Here is an 8,825-nt window from a genome sequence, read left to right as displayed (position 1 = left end):
TTTCGTCTTCCCATCTCTCCATCTCACTGCCATTCTTTTTAGCGATAATGAAATATTCTTGTTTGTGTTTCAGTGGTTTATGAGCGTTCAAGGAAGACCATGAGTGTGATCACACTCATGTTTTATGACAGAAGATTTACCAGAATCTTCCTTTCATACTAGAGAGCCAGTCTAAGTTGACTTCTCTTGGCAAAACCTGTGGTGTAACTGGAAGACTTGAGAGTTTAGTGACCAATACACTTCAGCAGAATGTAGCCCCAGGTCGAATGCTTAATGCTGGGAAAATAGTCCTTAATGTCTGAATGCATCTGAGTGTTGCTGAGAGCCAAATGTGTGGGGTAGGACCCCATGTGAATTGAAACATCACAAAAGATTTATATTAATTCCCAGAAAACCAAATATATTGAGTTTCATGCAGCTCTAATTGAAATGTAATAACTGTTTACAGATTTGACTGCACCATCACCACAGAGTAATTGCTTTTCCACACCAAGCAAGTAGGAGATGAAGTAAATGTGCCCAGAAGAGTTTGGAAGTTCAATAAAATGTTTCTAAGAATATGGTTATACATGGTTCTTTCCTGTCTCAAAGCTCAGAGCCCAACCTCCACAGAGTCAAGTAACTGCTGGCCTTGGGGATCCAAAGAGACCTTTTTTTCTGTTTTCTTTTCTTTTCTTTTCTTTTTTTTTTTTCCAAGAGAGGGTGGGAGGAGGGGTAGAGGGAGAGGGAAAGAGAGAGTTGTAAGCTTAAAGCCCCCACACAGGGCTCAGTCCCAGGACCCTGAGATCATGACAGGAGGTGAAATCAGGAGTCAGACGCTTAACTCACTGAGCTACCCAAGTGTCCTAGAAGAGATCTTTTATTACTCCAGTTGGGATTTGTTAAAACACAAAACTGCATTCTCTTAAAAAGCTACATTTAATAAAGCATTTATTGTTGGTTTTTCATATGTTCCACATAGCTTTGGGGTCAACAATCAGAGGTATCTTGGCTTTTTATGTACACTAAAGATGTTGGCATCTCTGCAGAGGGCAGAAAGAAAGAATGCAAAGAAATGTGGAAAGCTTGGAAATTCCTAATGAATCCCACTGCAATTCGTTCATCATGAAAATTCTCAAGAATCATTTATGATGGAATAGGGACCAACCTTGCTCAAAGCAACTGGAAATATAGTTAAAAACAAAACAAAGCAAAAAGCAGAAATGAAAACAAAGCAGTGTTTGGGAAAAGATTCACTCAACACAGTAAGAGAAAAAGTGGCTTTTTTCTGCCCCCAACCCTCAAGGCCTTAGAATATCTTTATAAGTGGCAAAATAATCAGGGAAAAAGGGAGAGTTCTGTCTTTTGAGAATGTTCAAAAAATAACACTCCATTAGAGGAGTAATCTAACCTTTTTGAGAGCATATGTAACAATCTCATGAGATCAGTATTATTTTCCCCATTTTAAAGATAAGGAATCTGAGGCCCTGAGAAATTAATTATTTTCCACATATAGAGTAAGTTGCAAAATACAAACTCAAATCTAATTCATGCTTTCTCCAAAACTAGTGCTCTTATCAGAAAAAGTGACCAATTTCAAAATGAAAAATATATATATTAAAAATAAAAAACTACATATATGTGTATATATATATAATATGCATAGTTTCAGAAAAAAACACATTTTGATATTAAGATCTGACTTGAAATTCAATTATGTTCATACATTATATGCTACTACTCAGAAAGTTAAAAAATGGAAGGGTAATTGAAATACAGTTGCTTGACCTCAGGTTCTTACTCTAAATCATAGAAAATAAAATATAAATTTTCTCAGGGGTAGTGTGGAGGGTAGTGTGAAATTAACGACAATAGTAATAGGACAGTTCGGAAATATCTGTGCCTTTTCTAATGAAAATTCCATGGTAACTGAAACCATCTTGTCCCATCATATCATTGTGAGCAGATATGAGATGGAATGACAGGTTCCACTCATGAAGTAATAGAGAAGGGCACCTACGGTTCTAAAAACCTCAGTTTTTGCATCTGTACGATGGAATCCTAACGGTGCGTACCTCACAGAATGAGAAAATGCACGTAAAGGCTGTAGTGTGGCAGTTAGCATATGGTAAGAATCTACTAATTAATGATTTTTATTATTAATGCATTAGCTGGCAATATTGATACCCCACAGCTCAGAGCACAATTGATTTTTCCCGAATAAAGAGAACCTACTCCTAAGTTGTTTTAGTTCCTTGTTGACACATCTTAAACCAATATTTTAAGAACTTCTTTTCTGTGAGGTGTAAATATTGGCAAAGTACTTTTATAATGGCTTGAAGAGATTGTAGGATTCCAATATACTCTGTGTGAGACAGTACCTTTTCTAGAACAAACGTTTTTCACTACAAATAAAAAGAAGCCTGACTTAAGAACTTACACCTAGATTTTCTTGATCACCATATTTCAGGTTTTCATATTGTCTCCTTTAACATGAACTATACACAGTTAGATTTATCTTCAAGTTCTACCTGCCAACACATAATATGCAGAAACACTAGGGCAGCTGTGCTGTAATCAGCAAAGTAATGCTCCTTGCCATGTTGTCCATGTCCTAATCCCCCAAATCTGTCAGTATATTACCTTACATGACATTTTGTGGATGTGATTAAGTTAAAGATCTTGAGATGGAAAGATGATCCCAGGTTACCTGGGTAGGTCTAGTGTATACACAAGGGTTGTTATAAGGCCAGGCAGAAGGACCAGAGTCAGAGAAGGAGGTGTGACAAGGTAAGCAGAGTCAGTAGGGTACCATTGCTGGAAAGGGGGCCATATGCCGACAAATGGAGGTAGTTTCTAAAAGCTGAAAATAACAAGAGACACGTTCTCTTCCAGTCTCCAGAGTGAACACAGCTCTCCTGACATTGGTTCTATAGGACCCAGTTTTGGACTTCTGACCTCCAGAAATGTAAGATAATAAACTTTTCCTGAATAATGTGATATAGGTTCAGTATTTTCTTTTTCATTGTTATGGTGGTTCTTGGCGATTTATTTATTTATTTGCATATAGAGATTAGAAAATTCCTTCTCATTAATTACAAGAGAAACTATTTGAAATCAAAGGGCTTTAGTAGATGTCTATTATTTTACTACACAAATTGCTTCCTATAGATAAAACTTTCACTAAACTCATCCTCAATTCAGAACAAGGAAAAGCTAACTTTATCAAGAAAATGATGAAAACTTATCAAAATCTTAAGTATTAAGAGTGACATTCAATGATCAATTCAACATTAACATTCCCAAGAATCAGGGGACCCCATATTTGCGTCTCTAATCTAAAGCAAACATGTCCATTAGCTGGTAGACTGAGGATGTTGACTTGCTTGTGTAAATCTGAACTTCTTTGAAGTTACCAAGTTCACTAATGTTCTAATTATGTGGTTATATATGATATTTTTCTGATTTTTGAATTCAGTTTGTATATTTGTCCATTCTGAATAACACAACAAAATTCCAGTGGCTTAAATAGCAGAACTTCATTTTGTCATAGTTCTAGAGGCTAGAAGTCCAGGACCAAAGAATTATCAGGGTTGGTTTCTGATTAGAGCACTTTTCCTGGCTGCTTTGTGTCTTCACATGGCCTTTTTCCAAGAGATCTCTGTTATCTCTTCCTATAATGTCATGAATCTTACCTGATTAGGGTCCTATCCTTATGAATTCATTTAACTTGTCACCTCTTTAGAGACCCTCTCTTCAAATACAGTTGCTTTGAACTTCAACATGAATTTTGAGGGGACACAGTTCTGTCTATAACAGCTTCTTCAAGGGATGAAAATAGAAAGACAGATGAAAGCAAGGAGTGAGAGAAGAAAATTGTATTCTACTCCATTGTAATCTCTTGCTCTCTTTGGGACTAATTAGAGTTGGGAATTTTATTTGAAAACATGTTTTACATTTTACATGTTGTCGTAAATTAATTCTAAAGAAAATTCCTTAGGTTTACTTTTCTGTGCATACTGTTATTCTTTCCTATTAGTCTGAGAGTTAGAGATGCAGAGGAAAATGCTCACACTTAAAAATATACATAAATATATGCCACGTTCACATTTTTTTTTCATTTCAGAACGCTGTCATGTTATTATGAAGAATGTGTGAAGAAGATTCTAATTTTTTGAAAGTATAACACTTATTCTAATCATAATAAGTTAATTTTGAACAAAGCAGCATTCACTACATAATTTATAAATAGTTTCAACATTTATGTTTTTGGCAAAAAAAGAAAAGTTAACTGAATTCCTATGCTTTGTTACTAGGACAAAAAGAAAAAAAAAACACCCCAAAACGATTGTCAGACTTTGGATGTGACTTGAGATAATCTTAAGAAATACTGTAAGTATGTAAAAGTTTAACGTTCAGTTTTCTCTGAGCTACTAATTTGTTGAAAGCCTCAGGTCATTTTTTGGTGTTCAAAATAGGTTACTGGAATTTCCACCTCCATCTTGCTTCCCACCTCTTGTCTTGCCTTCCTACCACTCTTCTTGTGATAGAGGTCTATATTACATGGGTTTGGAAATATCCTAGAGAAAAATTTCCTTGCTGAAAATTTTGAAAGAAAATGTCTATAATACATGATCCATGACAACATTATTGGAAATTCCCCTTTCAAGCCTGGGGATTATCTCTCCAGCCTGATCCTTCATATCTGTCCTGGGTGATGGTGAAATCTTTGCAGTGGGCAAGGTCTCTCTTGGATGATGATTCCCCACCATTGACTCTCTCCATTCTCCCCCCACTCCCAGTTCAGTCCATTCTCCGTTGAGACAGCATCTCAAAGAGTCATTTAGATAAATATCCCTCCCCCATGCTACAACTCTTCATAGGGTTTAGACTAAGATCCAAACTTTAGTTTTTGCGTGGTGCCTCCTTTTTATCATTTTGGGCTTGACACAACTCTTACCTCTTCTGATATTTGTTCCCTGACTGCCCTGGGTAAAGTCCCACCCAGCCCTCAATAGTCAGTCTCTCACTCTTGCCCTATTTTTACTTTCTCTGTAGAATGTACCACTCGTGAGGATATCTATATGTACATTTATTCTATTTTTAGCTTTGTATTGTCAGTTTTACTCCATTAATATCTTAAGTTCATTAGGGCAGATAATTTTGTCCATCATGTTCATGGTTGAACTCCCATGCTAGTTAAATACTGGCATATAGCAGTATTATTTTTAAATTTATTATTGTTATTCCTTATTATTACTATTATTATTATTGTCCTTACTTATTATTTTCTTCTGATTATTCTTTTATTTGTTTTTATTCCTTATTTTTTATTATTATTGTTATTATTATTATTATTATTATTATTATTATTACCACAGACGTGGAGGCTTAAGGCAAGTCAAATACACTATCTCGTGGTTTCATAGGTCAGAAGTTCCAGGTCTGGTTAAGGTAGTTTCTCTCTTTAGCCTCTCATAAGGGTGAAATCAAGCTATCAACTCAGGTGCATTATCTTCTGGAGCTTGGAGTTCTTTTTTTCAAGTTTATACGGTTTGGGCAGAATTCAGTTCTATATAATTGTAGCACTGAGGCCACTGTTCTCTTGATGGCTGTAGACCAGGTGCTTCTCTCAGCTCCTGAAAGCTTTCTGTAATTCCCTGCATGTAGCCCCCCCCCCCCCCCCCCCCCCCCCGTAGGCCCTATCATTCTTTGAATCTGTCTGACTTCTGTCTCTGGTAGCCATCGCCTGATCAAGCCAGGCCCACCCATACTCAAGAGGAGGGTATCCTGCAGAACGTACATCCTGGGAGTCAAGGGTATCATGGGAGGCCTCTTAGAATTCTGCCAACAATATGCTCAATAATTTCTGAATTTATAAAGTGGTGTCACTCCACCTCCACAACAAAGTTGTCAGACTAAAAATGAAGACAGTAAAGAAGTAGGTTTTCTTATACTAAGAAGTATTTGTTTTTGTTGTTTCTTTGTTTTAATCTAATGTTATATGTACCTTCCTGTAACTAGATTTTGAGCCACTGAGGTTGCTAAACTCACAAATGTGATTAACCGGAATTTGCTCGCCAATTTATAGGCATGCTTGTTCATAACTAACTAGCTTTCAATTAGACAATGTAATTGTGCTGCTTATTTTAAACTATTTTCTCAATCCGATGCTTATTTTATCATTTCCTTTCAATGGATTATGGTTTCATGATGAGAATTTAGTAGACATCATTAAAGATTGTCATTCTCTTGACATTTTATTTTATCCTTTTCTAAGGTCCCCCCAACCCCCAAATACCCCCACCTTTATTCCTAGTATTGATTATGAATGTGTCTCTATCATGATAATCAGTAAATAGGGAAGAGCAGAGTCTTTGGAACCATCAGTTTTTTTTTTTTTAATTTTTTTTTGGAACCATCAGTTTTTGTTTGAATTTTGACTCCGCTTTGTATTTATGATCATGACAAACGACTTCCTTCCACCTGAGTTCACCTGTTAATAAAATGTGGATAACTGTATTTAACTCAAAAGACTGCTGTAGAGAGTAAAGAAATAAATCATTTGTAAAAGTGGCACACAGTAGGCATTCAGTGAAAGTGAGATTTATTTTCACAGGTGGAAAATATAGATAATGTCTCCCTAAATACTTGTTAAAAAAAGCAGATCCCCAGGTTCTTCCCTAGACAAATAGGTTAGATATTCCGGAACAGACACCCAGGAATCTCCGTTTTAAACAAACACCTCAAGTCCTCATTAGCACACGAATATCTGAAAGTCAAACATAAGGAATTGCACAAATAATTCATTAGATAGGAGTAAAGATCATTTTGAATGTATTTGTTATTGAAAAATACTGTTCATGTCCTTAAAGATATAATCGTTATGTAAAATGTCAAGCTTCCTGTCAATGTAAAATGTCTTACTTCCTGTTTTGTTAAATTCTGTGTACTGCGTATATATGTCTGTTTGCATTGTTATAAAGTATTGCGTAACTTAAGGATCATATTTGTACTCCTTCTCTCAGTGTGTTACAAACTGAGTTTCTTTATCCCTCCTACCCTCCAAAGTCTTGGAGCTTTGTTTCTGTTCTCAAAGAACAATTTGTCAAGAAGGCAAATAATATTCACACTCTGATTCTTCATTTTCCATTCTGGTAGTCTCCTCTTATCTGTTGGGGATACATCCCAAGACCTCCAGTGGCTGCCTGAAACTGGAGATAATAGACCACCCTATAGGTACTATGTGTTTTTCTCTATACATACGCACCTATGATAAAGTTTAATTTATGAGTTCGTCACAGCAAGATATTAAGAATAATAACTAATAATAAAATAGAACAATTACCACAATATGCTGTAGTAAAAGCTATATGAATGTCTTTTTCCTCTATATATCAAAATTGCTTACTATACTATACTCACACTTCTTGTGATGATGTGAGATGATAAAATGCCTAGGGGATGAGATGAAGTGAGGGGAATGGTGTATGGTGTAGGCACTGTGATGTAGCACCTCAGAAGGATGCTACCCCAGAAGGAGGGTCATCTGCTTCTGGACTATGGTTTGGTAGTGAGTGACTGAACAGGAGGGAAGCAAGGGCACAGACAAGTGAGGGGGGGACTACTGTGTAAAGATAAACTTATTTCTATATATTTATGTTTGGTCATTCAATTAGCTACAGAATGGTGATGCTCTCAAACCAAATACAGGTAGCCCCCACTTTTCAAAAGTTTGTGCTAATGCCACTTTACTTTTACGAGAGCAAGATGTACATTAGTGCTCATTGTCACTAACTGAGAAAACTCCAAAGTGGATTTTTGCCCTTACAAAAAAAGGCAAAAGCAAAAACAGCATCAGCCTCTGTTTTGCAATGAGCCTTCTAGAGGCAGCGAGCGCCCGAGCAGTGAGAGCGGCCCCACCAGGCTCCTTCCCTGGGAACTCACTCAGCACCTCAGCATCCAGTCTCCACAGCTTGGAGCAGTGTCTGTGAGCATCTGTGCTCTATCTTGATTCGTTCGGTGCATTCATTAGCAAGATGTGTTCTAAGATATCAGAAAAGCCTAAGAGAGGTAGTTTTTGAGTCTGAGAATGCTAAAATATTTTTTTCTGTATAAATTAATAGTAATTGCTTCTTTGCTTCATGCCATTTTGGCTTATAAAAAGCTTCAAAGGTCTTTCTTTTTGGATGGTGGGGGAAGCCTTGTATGTCTTAAACTTAGAGAAATATATGTACTAGTTATGTGACTATATTTTTGGAAGATAAAAATCAAGATGTGGTTTAAAAAAATGGAGACAATTGGTGAGAATATTCGACTATTTGAAAATAGTGTGTTCTGGAAAATCAGTCACAGTCATAAGGTCTGTAAGTGTCCACGTGCCTGATTACACTAGTGGATAAAGAATGAGATAAAATTCTTAGAGCTTTCTCTTTCAGGATTTTACATTTCAAATGTTACCAGTTAAATTCTGTCTCTCTTCTCTTCTGTAAGCCCCACCTATACCCTGACCTTGAACTCTTCTCTAGCTCTTATTTTTGATCAGAACCATGTGCACTGCAAGTCTTTCCTGGGATGGAAGCAAATCATTTCAGTATAGCATAACCAAAGCTCATAAAAAGCTCACTGCCATTGTCCTTTGAAACTGGCCGAGGATGTGGCCCGTCTTCCCACTGTGTCTTATCAGCCCCTCGAATTATATCTTTCCCCCTCATGAGGAGCCATATCACCCCAGATGTGTTTCTCCAGCACAATTTGAAGATAATGAGACAAATACTGGACACAACATGCTTCTGACAGAGACCGCTGAGTGTAAGCTTGTGGGAGAGAATTAATTTGGCCAGAGG

The 8,825-nt window shown here is 36.7% G+C and overlaps 1 long non-coding RNA gene across 1 annotated transcript in view; it reads left to right on the top strand.

Moving 5' to 3' along the window:
* Positions 1-2,730: 2,730 nt before the first annotated feature.
* Positions 2,731-8,825, top strand: part of LOC112915050 (uncharacterized) — a 260,526-nt gene continuing 254,431 nt past the window's right edge. The window contains exons 1-3 of the long non-coding RNA XR_011994905.1: positions 2,731-2,769; positions 2,875-2,947; positions 4,296-4,371. This is a non-coding gene — a long non-coding RNA (uncharacterized lncRNA). The remainder of the gene's footprint in view (positions 2,770-2,874; positions 2,948-4,295; positions 4,372-8,825) is intronic.

This window comes from Vulpes vulpes, chromosome 10, assembly GCF_048418805.1.
Source record: "Vulpes vulpes isolate BD-2025 chromosome 10, VulVul3, whole genome shotgun sequence".
Classification (NCBI taxonomy): domain Eukaryota; kingdom Metazoa; phylum Chordata; class Mammalia; order Carnivora; family Canidae; genus Vulpes; species Vulpes vulpes.
Note: the sequence above shows the minus strand (reverse complement) of the source record. Positions and strands in the feature narration are given on the sequence as shown.